The following is a 15,244-nucleotide window of genomic DNA, read 5'->3' on the forward strand; positions in this document are numbered from 1 at the left end:
CCGATGGATATTGATGGAAGGAATACCAGAAACCTGAATAGTATCCACGACAAACTCCTCTCAAATCTCTCGTCTTGGAAGTTCTTGCATCTAAACCAGGCGGGTAAAATAGTTCTCATCAATGGTATTCTCACTACGCTATCTGCAAATGTTATGTCACTATACCTAATCCCAAAGGGGATCGCTGCAAAAATTACATCAACAATCAAGCGTTTTTAGTGGAGCTCTTCCATGGACCGTCACCCCATTAATTGGAAAAGGAAGAAGGTCCTCCAATAACACAAAGTAGAGGGTGGTTTAGGTATAAGGAGATTTGACGCACTCAATATTGCAATGCTTGGTAGACAGGCGTGGAGATTGCACTCTAATCATGCACTCCTAGCTAGTAGGATGTTTAGGGATAATTATGGTTCGGACCCGATCTTGATAGGATACTCAGGAGCAAGATTGAACAATGCCTATTGGGCAGCTAGGAGTATGGCCAAAAGCATTGCATAGCTGAAATGAGGATTCTGGCGCACACTTGGTAATGGGGAAACAATCGAAGTTGTGGGAGAAGTATGGACATCAAATGGGCCTATCCAAAGGAAGCCCGGGCGCCCACCAATTATCCCTATCAAGTGGGTAGGGGACCTTACTAATAACAACACATAGTGGAAGTGTGGGTTGATTTGGAATGAGTTCACACCAAAGTCAGTAGAGGCAATTTTTGCAACAAGGTTACCAAGAGAAGGTTTGATTGATGGGTTTTGCTGGGGCAAGTCGAAAAATGGGGAACTCTATATTAAATCTGCTTATTGGTACCTTGCGCAACATCAAGAGTTCCGGGATACTTGCCCTTTCTAGGCAGCGTTATGGAAGAGGAACATTGCGCCTAAATGGAAGCTGTTCTGTTGGAAGGTAATCAACAAAGCTTTGTCCACAAGGGTCAATGTTAAGAAGAGAATCAGTTAGGTGGATGACACTTGTCCACTGTGTGGTCCGGAGAAGGAAACAGATTGTCATTTACTATGGGATTGCACGATCTGTAATCATGTTTGGGGGGCAAGTAGTCTAGGGATTGATACCTCAGCTGCAAACTCCTCAGACATTGGAGATTGGTTGAAAAACTTCATGTCTTTCTTTTTCAAAGAAGGACAAAAGGGATGAATCGAGAGTGGTGAAATTTATTTATACCATGTGGGCTCTCTAGCTTCATAGGAATGAAGTCGTGTTTAGAAGCGATGCTTGTTCCTCTGAAAGGATCTTGGCGCTTGTTGAGGAAGGAAAGGGGAAATGGAATAGGGCAGCTAGCCTTATACAAGACGATGCTCGAGTCCTGAATCCTATGCCTCAAAATCTGTACCATAGGAAGGTGGTATGGGTTTTTGGAAAACCAGTTTCTCCAGAACACCTCACTATCATCGTGGATGCAACATGGAAGGGATTCAAGGCCAGAAGCAAGAAGGAATGGGGAGCGGCGATGGGATGACAAGGTGAGAAACACATGGATAACCATATTCAAGCACCAGAGGAAAAAACTTGATAAGTTGCTCTTAAAAGTGGCTTATAAGTTGCCCTTCGTAAGTGCCACCAATGGGGGGGTCACTTTGGTAAAATTATCAAAAGTTGCCCTTAACAAGGGCAACTTATAATCTTATAAGGTGCCCTTGTTTGTTTGCAACAAGGGCAACTTATGTGAAACTTATAAGTTGCCCTTGTTGCAAACAAGGGCACCTTATAAGTTGCCCTTGTTGCAAACAAGGGCACCTTATAAGTTGCATATAAGTTGCTCTTGTTGCAAACAAGGGCAACTTTTGAGTTTTTTTTTTATATATAAAAAAAAAACTGCAATATAATTCCTAATATTCTGCAATATAATTTCTGATTTTGCAATATAATTTCTGTTTCATCAAACATCAGCCTGACATTCTCAAAAATGATATAAATTTCAAATTTCCAATAATATTACCAAATTAATTCAAATGTAATTAATTAAATCGATAAATAACAAAATAATCTAAGAGTCACGAATAACTAAAAGCCTGCTCTATTTATTACACTGAGGGCAGTTCACAATCGTTGAAGTAAATAGCCCACTTGTCTCGAACTTCATCCAACTCCTTTTCGGTAAAGGGACCCTCTCTTAGAGTTTTGAAAACCTTTAAAAGAACACCATACATGCAAACCAATAAATTAAATTAAGTTTCATATGCGAAAACAAAAATTATATTGGTCGCGAAAACAATTATATTGGCCAAAAATGAAAATTTTGAACCCAACTACCAACAAGCGAACCTCTTTCCACATTCTAAACCTTTTTCATGATTTATATGATTAGTCAGATGATTATACGACTCATTTCAAGTTCGTTATGCATGCCTATTGGTCATTTGGGTCGATATAGGTCATTTATGGCCAAAAATGGCATTTTCGATCCCAACTACGAACAAACGAACTTATATCCACATTCTAAACCTTTTTCATGATTTAGATGATTAGTTATATGATTATAAGACTCATTTCAAGTTCGTTATGCACGCATAAGGGTCATTTGGGTCGATATAGGTAATTTATGGCCAAAAATGGCATTTTTGATCCCAACTACCAACAAACGAACTTATATTCAAATTATAAACCTTTTAAATGATTAATATAATTAGTTATATGTTTATGAAACTCATTTCAAGTTCGTTATGCACGCCTAAGGGTCATTTGGGTCGATATAGGTCATCTATGGCCAAAAATGGCATTTTCGATCCCAACTACCAACAAATGAACCTATTTCCATATTCTAAACGTTTTTCCTGATTCATATGATTAGTTATATGATTATGAGACTCATTTCAAGTTCGTTATGCACGCCTATGGTTCATTTGGGTCGATATAGGTCATTTATGGTCAAAAATGACATTTTCGATCCCAACTACCAACAAACGAACTTATATTCAAATTATAAACCTTTTTAATGATTCATATGATTACTTATATGTTTATGAAACTAATTTCAAGTTCGTTATGCACGCCTATGGGTCATTTGGGTCGATATAGGTCATTTATGGCCAAAAATGGCATTTTCGATCCCAACTACCAACAAACGAACTTATATCCACATTCTAAACCTTTTTCATGATTTATATGATTAGTTATATGATTATAAGACTCATTTCAAGTTCGTTATGCACATCTATGGGTCATTTGGGTCGATATAGGTCATTTATGGTCAAAATGACATTTTTCGTTCCCCATTACCAACAAACAAACCTATATCCATATTCTAAATGTTTTTCATGATTGTTATGATTAATTATATTATTATAAGACTCATTTCAACTTCGTTATGCACGCCTAAGGGTCATTTGGGTCGATATAGGTCATTTATAGCCAAAAATGGCATTTTCGATCTCAACTACCAACAAACGAACCTATTTTCATATTCTAAACGTTTTTCATGATTCATATGATTAGTTATATGATCAAGACTTATTTAATGTTCTTTATGAATGTCCATGGGCCATTTGGGTCGATATAGGTCATTTTTGGCAAAAAATGGCATTTTTGATCCCAACTACCAACAAACGAACCTATTTCCATATTATAAACCTTTTTAATGATTCATATGATTAGTTATATGTTTATGAAACTCATTTCAAGTTCGTTATGCACGCCTAAGGGTCATTTGGGTCGATATAGGTCATTTATGGCCAAAAATGGCATTTTCGATCCCAATTACCAACAAACAAACCTATTTCCATATTCTAAACGTTTTTCATGATTCATATGATTAGTTATATGATTATAAGACTCATTTCAAGTTCGTTATGCACGCCTATGGTTCATTTGGGTCGATATAGGTCTTTTTTGGCCAGAAATGGCATTTTCGATCCCAACTACCAACAAACGAACCTATTTCGATATTCTAAACGTTTTTCATTATTCATATGATTAGTTATATGATTATAAGACTCATTTCTTGATATTTATGAACGTGTATGGGTCATTTGGGTTGATATAGGTCATTTTTGGCCAAAAATGGCATTTTCGATCCCAACTACTAACAAATGAACCTAAGGACACTTTCTAAATTTTTTTCATGATTCATATGATTAGTTATATGTTTATAAGACTCATTTCAAGTTCTTTATGCACACATAAGGCTGATTTGGGACGATATAGGTCATATTTGGTCCAAAATGGCATTTTCGACGGTTCATGCCAATTATAGGCGAATAGTTTTTTTAACTAATTTCTAGCGTAATAATTAATACATCATAAATAAGCTATTTTATGTACCTTTTACAGATCTTGAACTTCCTTGCAACTTTTGAATATGTCATGCATGCTTAGTTAGAGGTTACTAAGATTCATTCAAGTTCGTTATGCACATCTAAGGCTCATTTGGCTCGATATAGGTCATATTTGGCCAAAAATGGCATTTTCGAACCCAAATATCAACAAATGCACCTAAGGAAACTTTCTAAATCTTTTTTTATGTTTGATATGCTTAGTTAGAGGTTACTAAGATTCATTTCAAGTTCTTTATGCACACATAAGTCTCATTTGGGAGCGAAAACTGCTATTTTTGTCAAAATATGACATGTAAGGATCGAACGACCCTAAAATATGCATAAATTGACCAAAGTAGATGAGAATGAGGATTTAAAACCTAATACTAAGTATTTTGAACATGTAAAGGTTAAGAATTCTTATTTTGGTTCATGAGTTGAGAGTTGGGAGCGAAAACGGCTATTTTTGTCAAAATATGACATGTAAGGATCGAACGAGCATTAAATTGACCAAAGTACATGAGAAGAAGGATTGAAAACCTAATACTAAGTGTATTAAACATGAAAAGGTTTTAGAATTCCTATTTTGGTTCATTAGTTAAGTGTTGGGAGCGAAAACGACTATTTTAGTCAAAATATGACATGTAAGAATCGAACGAGCCTTACACACTATCTACACAATTCACAGCAATAATGATTTTCTCTAATGATTTAGTATTTGTTTAGTTGTTCTTACATCATGATATAGTGCTGGTTGTATTATATGAGACCTTAAGCTATACTTTATCATGGCTATTCTCGATTGATCTGCTACTGCTCTACTGATCTACTTATTTGTTGTGCAGCAGCAACAACAACAACAGCAATACAGAGGCAACTGCAGCTACCACAAGAACAACAGTACAGAGCCAACTGCAGCAGTAACTAGTCAACTACAGCAGCATCAGAGTATAAAGTAGTACAGAAATAGTAGCAGAGCATAGAAGTACAGAGCCTAGCAGAGCAGAACGAGAAGAATAGAGCAGAACAGAAGCAGTACAGATCAGAGCAGAGCCATAAAGCAACAACAGAAGCAGTAAAGACAAAGGGAAGCATCCCAACACGATTATTATCAGTGACCGACCAAATAAAGCTGAAAAAGCATCAACCAGGGGGGCATAAGTAAAAGAAAAAAAAGAGATTGAAACAAGAAAACGAACCAACATCATCAACTTTGGTCTCTGAGGAAAATCGATAGAACCTTCTCAAACCGAGATAACCATTGGGCTTTCCATCCTTGAAAGGTGAGTTCGCGAATAATGCTGTTGCAATCTGTTCAATTCATTCAATAGTCAGTTAAACTGTTAAAGGAATAAGAGATCTGCCAATACATCAAAAAAAAAAAAAACCAAGATTTCACTCACAAGTTGTAATGCTAAACCAGCACGAAATTTTCTGATCATGTCAGCTTCAGAACTAAAATCCAAGTTCACCTGGAAAGGCAGAAAACACCTAAGACAGTTCAGTAAGTTGACTACGATACAATATACACCAATGATAAATACGGAGTAATTCTTACCGCCCAAAAAAAGAGTGTAAAAGCTTATGAATTGAGCAGTCCTAAATATAACTAAAACTGACTTGGAAATATGCATGGATGACACTCCCCCCATTCCTCAACAAGTAGCTTTTAAGTTCACATACACAATTCCACATATTAAATTACTAAAAACCTGTTAGTTAATGCATTGGTCATTCGGTACCAGCAATCAGCAATCGTATGTTTAACATGATATATACTTCGTATTCAACACTAAACAGTTCAGTCATAAAAGCAGAACCATCCATTTCATACTAATTTTCTACCGCAAGCAGAAAGTTATGTTGAAGACCAACAATAGTTGTAATCTAGCACACTTGATAATATATGCAATACAATTAAGTCCACTTACCCAATCACTCTTCCGATTATATGGTGATCTTCAAGCCATAGTTGACCATCTGCATATTTCCCATCACTGTCGTCCCACAGATTAGCATCACCTGAAGCAGAATGCTCAAGCATTAAGAGTTGTAAGCCTTTGATTTTGGTTTTTAAAGGGAAGTCGTCTTAGATATATATAACAAATAGAATCAAGAATATCAGAGACCATTTGGCCAACAACACTATGAAATTTTCTATAGCAATACGAAAATGTAATAGTAGACGAATATGTACAGCTACCAAAACCTTAACTTCTTCAATTCCCCTGCTAAAACTGAAAGGCTAGAATCGGTATTCTCAAACCCCTTTCAGAATTTATCTAGTGCAAATGCCAGCCTATCTGCATAGCCAATTGCACCTAGTGAAGGATCTTGTCACTGTCCCAAGAACTCGACCCCATCTCAGCTCGTGCTATGTTGGTGTTCCCTTTGATTGCTCTCACACGTAGAAATCCAATCCCCATTTCTTCTGCAATAGCTTTGACCTGCCAGATATGTTGAAATATAAAGGACATGATCATATTGCCATTTCTAAAAACAACTAATATGCCATAGATGTAGTTCCCTGTCAACAAAAAGGGCGGAGAGGAGAAGGCGTGACCATTTGTCTTTTCCAAGATTCTAAGTGTACTGATTGCTTCGTTCCAAGTTAGGAATTTTCACAGATACGAAACTTAGGAGAAAAACAAATAATGGAAGAATATGAAGATTTTTACCAGATCTGAGCCACTTGAGAAAATAATTCCAGCACCAGCAGAAGCGTAATTCACCCCACGAATCATAGCATCAATGGTCCCTGCTTGTCCTAGGTAACTTGGTACAAATGGAAGCCCTGATCGCAATGCTAAACAACAAATTATCCAAATCAACTGATCAATACAATTTTAAAATAAACCTAAGCTGCAATTTCATCAATAAGATGAACAAAAACAGAATTTAGAAATTTGAACTACATAAAAACCCCACTAAAATAATTTGTTCACAAATGAAATTTCAGGGCATGATTATCAAATCACCCCTCAAAACCCAGAAATGAACTATGACTGATTGAAGCAAATTTCATCAACAAACCATCCAAATCAATTGATAAATACATTTCAAACTAAACACAAGCTACAATTTCATCAGTTATTCAGAAATTTTACAAGAAGGGCAAAGAAAAATTAACCTGATCGTGATACTGGCCAGAAAGCCGCAACGAAAACCACCACCACCGCCAGCCCCAGCAGCAAAAGGCGTCCAAAATCCTTGAACAAACCACCACCACCGCCAGCCCCATCAGCAAAAGCCGTCCAAAAGCAGATATAACACCGTTCAACCTTGATTTTGCAATAATATAAAAGGGAATGATAATCACAATCACAGCAAGCTCAATTTATTTTATTTGAAAAAGGTGTAGAATTAGCTAATAAATTGGCGAATTGAGAAATTAAATCCACGATATTAAAGAATTAAAATACAAAAATAGATGGAAATAGACCTATTGAGAATCGACGTCGGCGGTACGAGGTTTGATGTGGAGATGAAGGTCTGGAGGAAATCTGTTGAGGATGATAAAGTCGTCGCCATAAACGGCTTCTGCAGAAGAAAAGGGGAGCAGCCGAGCAACGAGAAGAGAAGGGGGGAAAATCTGGTTTCAGTAGTAAAGATTTACTTTTTATTTTTATTTTTTTTTACATTTTGTCATTAAAAGATGCTCTTGTTAGATAAGGACAACTTTTAATTTTTTTTTTTTTGTAACCATTATAAGTTGCTCTTGTTGTATATGGGCAACTTTTGATGAGCAACTTATAAGGTTTTTTCCTCTAATGAAGGGTCATTGAGGGTTTGCACCATCTGCCCTCTTCAAGTAGAATGTATGGCGATTTGGGAAGGATTGAAGGAAGCGGCTAAGATCTCCAGGAATGTCCTTATAAATCAAACTGCCATAATGCTATTGAAGCTCTCATAAGCCTGAAGCTTGTGGATGTTCGGATTCATTATGTTATCTCAGACATTTTATTACTCGCTTCCTCCTTAGATTATGTGGTTTTTGTCAAAGTCAGTAGGTCAGTGGTACACCCAGCTCATGTTCTAGCCAGTCCGGCAAGGAAAGGTCTGATTTCTTGATTCTTATTGATTTGTGCTATAAAAAAAAAAGACAGTCAAAGTACTTATATACTCATTTTGGTAAAAACTATAAACAACAAACTTTGACATTGTAAAAAGAGAAATGTTATCCAAAATTATAAATTAAGCGCTAGGAGTAGGACACTAATAAGTCGTATTTGCAACACACAAGCCAGTAGCCTACAATTAAGCTGTTATAGCAAACATAGTAAGGGGGTGCACAAAAATCCGAGATTCTGAATGTTGTCAACAAAATTCTTCAAAAGATGTATCCAATCTATGATCTTCTGACCCTTAAAACAATTAAGGTGAACCAAAATGCAACTGGAACTTAATCCTGCTCCTGTCTAAGGAGTACTACCTATAATAAGAAGTTATGCCCAACATAGCAAGCCCATTTTCCAATTTATGGCATGTGTAATGCTTTTTCTTTTAGCCAAATTGCTGATGACTTTTTCTTCTTTGTAAACAAGGTTAGTTTGGCCGTTATTAGTACTAGGTTATTAACCACAAATGATTGGCATTGTGGTATTTAAGGCAAAGGGTGTAAGGGCAACAGTCAAGTCGAATAACAAAAATACTTGAGCTAAAGTTTTAATCTTTCTCGTCCTCTCTTTTCTCAAAAAAAAAAAATGCAACTTTCTACATTTCACTGTTGAAAATCTTCATGGTATCAGAGCTGTAGGAGTTCAGAACATCAGAGAATCAAAGTGAAGTTTGTAAGAGTGAAGTTATTAGTAAGAAATCACCTCAAAGTTTCCATCTTTATAGTTGCAAGTGAGTGAATCTGAGTGATAACACCTTCATTAGCTATGGGATCGAGATTTACATTTTCATATATGCAGAATCCACTGTTCCTTCATCCATCTGATGGACCTCTCTCCATTAGTGTGGATAAGTTACAAGGTGCTGCTGACTATAGAGCACGGAGGAGGTCAATTGAGATACAACTCTCATCCAAAAGAAAACTCGGATTTATCAATGGCATTGTGAAAAGGAGCAGTGAGAATGAAACCAATGCAACTCAGTGGGACACATGCAACGATCTGATAACTTGTTGGCTTCATAGTAATGTCTCTAAATCCATTAAAAATTATATTTTGTTTATTAAGAATGCACATGAGGCATTGAAACAGTTAGAAAAAAAAGGTTTATGCTTTCCCATGGATCTAGAAAATATTAGCTTAGAAAAGATTTATTTAACCTGAAACAAAATGGTAGAAAAATAGATGAATACTACACTGCAATTATCAGTAGTATGTGGGATGAAATTGAATCAATGAATATGATGCTTATGCTCACAACCGTTGCACAAGATGTCTCAGCTGTAATGAAATCTATTGAAACTCAGAAAGAAGAAGCTAAATGGTTTCATTTCCTATATGGTCTTGATGACTTCTATAGTCCACAAAGAAGTCAGTTACTTATGTAGTCACCTTTACCATCTATTGAGTATGCATGTGTTGTGATACAACAAGAAGAAACTCAAAGATATGTGTTGGTTCACAATGTGTTTTTGACAGCGACACCTCTGCTATGTATAGCAAGGGTAGTGTAAGAACATAGAGAAATGGAACCTGCACTGCTTGTGGCATCAAAGGACACAACAATTTAAGGTGTTGGACTGTTGTGGGGTATCCTAAATGGCACTACAAATACAACAAGAAATCTGGGAACAAAACTGAAAGCAAAAGTCAATCTTTTGGAACAAGGTGGACAGGAAACAAGGGAGCCACCTCAACTGGGCTGAAATCAGCTAATACTGCTTAAGGGAGAAAAAGATGATGAGATTGTCTTCTCAAGCCATCAACTGGAAAAAATACTCAAGTTAATGCCTTTAAGTGCAGTATCACCACTTAATGCCTTGAAACATTCAAAAACTGATGATGAACTGGAGAATGCTTTCTCTGGGATGATGACTTGCTTTAGTGCAAGGTGTGATGAGTGGATAATGGACTCTGGTGCATCTGATCACATGAAAAGAACCCTAAACTTACTCACAAATGTGAGAAAAGCACCATCAAATCTTACAATCAACTTGCCAACTGGTGCAAGTGCAACGATAACTCGTTATGGAGATATCACCCTCTCTAATGGTCTTGAGATGATAAATGTAATGTATGTACCTCAATTCAAACACAATTTGATGTCTATTCATAAAATTGGCCAAAGAAAATCTCTGTGATGTATTGTTCTGCCCTAGGACATGCACCATTGTAGATTCTTCAACAAGGGAACTCATAGGTGAAGATTAAATGAAGCATGGTCTGTATTATTTGAAAAACTCAAGGGAAGAAACAAGGAGGGTGATTGGAAATGCAAGCTCTAGAATTGAATTGCATGATCTCAGGCACCACAGATTAGGGGATGCACCTTAATCAAAACTTAAATATATCCCTTGTGTGCAACCCTATGTGAAAGCCAAAACACATACCTGTATAACTTGTCCTATGTCCAAGTTTACCAAGCTACCTTATTCTCTGAGTGACTCACATGCTGCAGAACCTTTTGAGTTGATCCATATTGATCTTTAAGGACCCCACAGAGTAGCAAGAGGAAATTACAAATATTTCATGACAATTGTGGATGATTTCTCAACAATGATCTGGCTGTATTTGCAGAAAATCAAATCTGAGTCATTTGGAACAATAGAAATGTTCAACAATTATGCAAATACTCAGTACAACAAGAAAATCAAGATAATCAGGTCAGACAATGCTCTTGAGTTTGATGATGATGAACGTAAGTTATTCTTTGCAAGGATGGGAATCATCCATCAAACTTCCTATATAAAGATACTTCAACAAAATGCAAGGGTTGAAAGAAAGCATATACATGTTCTGGAGGTGAGCAGAGCTCTGAGATTGCAAGCAAGCTTACCACTGAAATACTGAAGTTATTTATTGACTGCTTTTCACCTAATAAACAGACTACCCACACTAGTACTGCAGAATAAGACTCCTTATGAAGTTTTGAACAACACTCCTCCAGAATATCATTGTAATAGCCTTATTTTATGGCCCTTTTAATTAAACGGTAATTATATTTTATTAGCTTAATTACTCCGTACCATTTTAGCTTTATGTTAATAAAATGAGTTAAGTGTATTAAACAAAATTTGGTTTTTGTCTTTTTGCTCCGTACATATTTTTTTTTTGAGCATGATTGGAAATAACCACATTGCTCTTATTTTCTCCTCAAAGGGTAGTATCCCATTTTTAATTTCTCTCTCCTAGTGTCAATTGGAGGCGAAGCCACACAATATTTTCTAGTTTTGTTGTCACTTATTCAAGCTTCCTTTTGTCCTCCTCCCGTAAGAATTTTTTTTATCAATGAAGGATTTAATTTTATCCAATATAGCCAATATCACAAAATAACAAAAACCCCAATTTATATCTTCCCTATGTTCATGTCGTTCTTCTTGCTCATATATCTTCAACATACGTTATTGAATTAATCATAGTATCTTCATAAAAGTTGCAGCCCTTGAAAATTTAATCAGTTTAGGCTAAAAAAATCACTCAATTCAGAGCCGTATTCTAGGAGATAATCCCTTCCGAATCTAAGTGTTGCTGCTGTTGTGGTGATGTCTGCACCAGATTTTGTTTCTCTTATTTCAACAATCTTATGATCATTTTGAGATTCTACTCTCTGAAGAAGAATTGTATATCTATTCGACCTGATGAACTTAGGCTCAAGAATTACTATAATTGGAACACTAAGCTAGGAGATACGGTCTTCCGAAGCTGATAGTTGCTGCTGCCAACGTGTTGTTATTGTTGCCCCTCTTTCTTGTTACTTCTCACTTCCCCAACTTCTTAGTTGTGTTGTTGGCTTCTAAAGGACAAGGTAAATTGTCGGTGATTAATTTATGAAATTCAAGATAAAATTGATGGTCAAGATTATGAGTTATCATTGGAGATTAAAGTATGAGATGTATTCTGGGAGATTGAATTCGGATCAAAGCGATCGATGGTGATCGAGAAATGAGATTCTTGGAGGTCAGGTGTGACGATTGAAGGTACACATTGTCCTTCCACCTTCTATGTGAAAGATTGGTGTTTACTTTATTTCTTTTAAAATTATGTTTTATATCAAAGAATTGGTACTTACGAATTGTGTTTTATGAACTGATATGATTATATATTTCTGGAGATTTTGCAAAATAAGTTGGTTGAAAGTTATATAGGTTTACTGGACCTAAAAATGAGTGCTCCAATACTAAGATCTATGCTTGACTTGATTATATGTAAGACATATACGGTCCATGTGTGTGTTGTATATAGGGTTTATGTTGTGAGATATATATAGGATTTCTGTCAAAAGGAGTTCGTACTGTGTTATGGACTTGAGTTAGAATCTATTGATCTCATCTGTAGGAGCAATATCAAAACTTTATCTTTATAAGAGATCTTGTGACGTATCTCTAACAACTATGCATTTTTTTTTCTAGCCAAATCATTTGAATTGAAAAACAAACTTTGGTGCATTAGACCAATTACATTCAAATTAATGGTATGCAGACCATATTTTCTATCCTATTTGGGCCATACTAGTCACTTTCAATAACCTGCAAAACAGTACATATACAATATATACCATTCACCCATTCATTATCATGAATGGCCCACATAGCTGGTTAGTAACACACATTGTTATGCATCACATAAATATTTGCAGCAATTAATCAAGGGAACCAATAATCTACCAATTATTCAGTCCTTATTAATTCTAATCAATTTGTGTTAACCTTAAAGGATTTGCAGACCTAATCAAGAGTTTATGACTAAAAATGCTCCCACTTAAACCAATAACTTTATATGCTTTACTAATTTTAAACATAAAAATGTATTTCTAGTCTAACCGGAAACATACAAGTTTAATTAAAATTTAAAGCTCATATAAAATTATAATCGAATCCATTTAATTTATTTTTAGTTGAATTAAACGAATTTAAATTAATTCAAGGTTTAATTTTAGTAAAATAATTAGTATAAATTAAAATTTATAATAATTATAATAATCAAAATTAAATCCCGAGAAAACAATTTAAATTATTAATTTTAAAATTAATTAAAATTATTTCCGAACTGAAAATTCAAAATTAAAAAACAAAACGTATCAATCGTTGCAAGACAAAGCACTTGGGCTTGCGCCCAAGCCCCATCGAGCCACGAGGCAGCTACGCCCCGCTCGATTGATCGTTGCACAAGGCACACACAGCCATACGCCACACGCAGCCACACGCCATACGCACACGCAGCCATCGATGGCCACGCTACGCGCAGCCTCTGCGCTATGTCGCGTCTGCTGCTGCTTTCCCTCGCGAGGCATCGCTCGCTGCACGCGAGCCAGCGCTCGCTGGCGCGAGGCAGTGCGCGCTGTGGCGCAGCACGCTTGCTGCCCACACGCGACTGCTCGCAGTGCCTTGCCCATTGCCCACGCCCATCGCATAGCACACACGGCCATCACCTTTGCCTCGCGCGCGCGCCATGCTATGTTGCTCGCTGCATTCGTACTGCATGGGCGACGAGCTCCCTTGCTCGTCGTCGCGTGCCCGCATTATTCAACACCCCTTTAGGGTAACACGTAGCGTCCATTGCTTTGTGCGTGCAACATTTATGAGCGTTTTTCGTAAAAATTTAAAATTTTTAATTCAAAATTAATGACAAATTAATAAATCATATTAATTTCATAATTTTAGGGCGAAAAATCGAAACTTTATTAATCAATTAATTTCCGATTAACTTGGATTCAAATCTAGGTCATAAAAATTTAAAATTTATCATAAATTAACAATTATTATGGGGGTTTTAAATCATGGATACCTAATTAAATCCTAATTAATTATGAAAATCAAATCAATTCTAAATTATTCGAATTTCAACAAATTAATCATAATTACAAATTAGGTTGTATAATTAACAAGTCTAGGCATTCAAATTTGTTAAACATATACAGTAGGTCAATAAAAAATTCAAGATTTATCAACAAGAATCGCAAATATTCAATTTAACATCTTAAATTTACAAAATTTTGCGTTCGAAAAACTAAAACCTCCGAAAAGTCATAGTTATGCTTCGAATTTGGGAATTCTGGGTTCGGCCGAAAAATAAATTTTTTAGTCAAAATTTTAGAATGCCTTTTACATGCGGAATTGACACAAAAATCACTCGATTTGGATGAGTAACGAAGAAACTGCCGAAAAACTGCGTACATATAATTAAATAAACGCAATTTGCAATTAATTAACAATTATGAAAATTAATCACCCCTTTTAATTCTTTGCAAATTTTTAAAATTTAACCATGTTAAGCAATAATAGATTATGCAAATAATAAGAGGCTCGTGATACCACTGTTAGGTTATGATACATACTAGTCTTATATGCACGCGATGCGTGCGATATTAATATATTTATACAATTAATCACCACAAATAATAAGCAAGAAAAAAAATATACGGAAAGTTCACCTAAAGAAAAATTAGACATCATCTCTATTTAAAAAAATCTAAATAGTAAAACAATTTAATAATTCATGCTCTTACACATTGAATAATCTGAATTGCACATATAAATTAGTATTTTACTTTTTTCTTTTGCGTGCAATATACTTGCTTCACCACATGCATTCCGACTAATTTTAACAACTATTCTAAAAACAATCGGTAAAATCAAGTTTACTGACTATTAATTTAGCATTCGGTAAAATTATTCGGAAAAACTCCATTTTCTTGTAGTGATTTCGGCCTTCGATCTCGTATAAAAATCAACGCAAGAGTTTTATTACGACATATTCAATCTACCTAGCAACAATGTAAAAAAAAGATGAATAATTTCAATATAGGAGACGAAATAATATAAATCATATAAACTGTTCAATTTATAATCTCAATAACACAATTTA

The 15,244-nt window shown here is 35.6% G+C and overlaps 1 long non-coding RNA gene across 1 annotated transcript; it reads right to left on the minus strand.

Annotated features, from left to right (window-relative positions):
• Window positions 1–1,904: 1,904 nt before the first annotated feature.
• LOC130459238 (uncharacterized) lies at window positions 1,905–8,022 on the minus strand. Its single transcript, XR_008918487.1, has 7 exons — window positions 7,708–8,022; window positions 7,396–7,546; window positions 6,944–7,071; window positions 6,197–6,712; window positions 5,669–5,737; window positions 5,465–5,576; window positions 1,905–2,141 (listed from the first exon to the last, which is right to left on the minus strand). It is a non-coding gene; the product is annotated as an uncharacterized lncRNA (long non-coding RNA).
• Between the last annotated feature and the right edge of the window lie 7,222 nt (window positions 8,023–15,244).

This window comes from Spinacia oleracea, chromosome 4 (genome assembly GCF_020520425.1).
Source record: "Spinacia oleracea cultivar Varoflay chromosome 4, BTI_SOV_V1, whole genome shotgun sequence".
Lineage (NCBI taxonomy): Eukaryota > Viridiplantae > Streptophyta > Magnoliopsida > Caryophyllales > Amaranthaceae > Spinacia > Spinacia oleracea.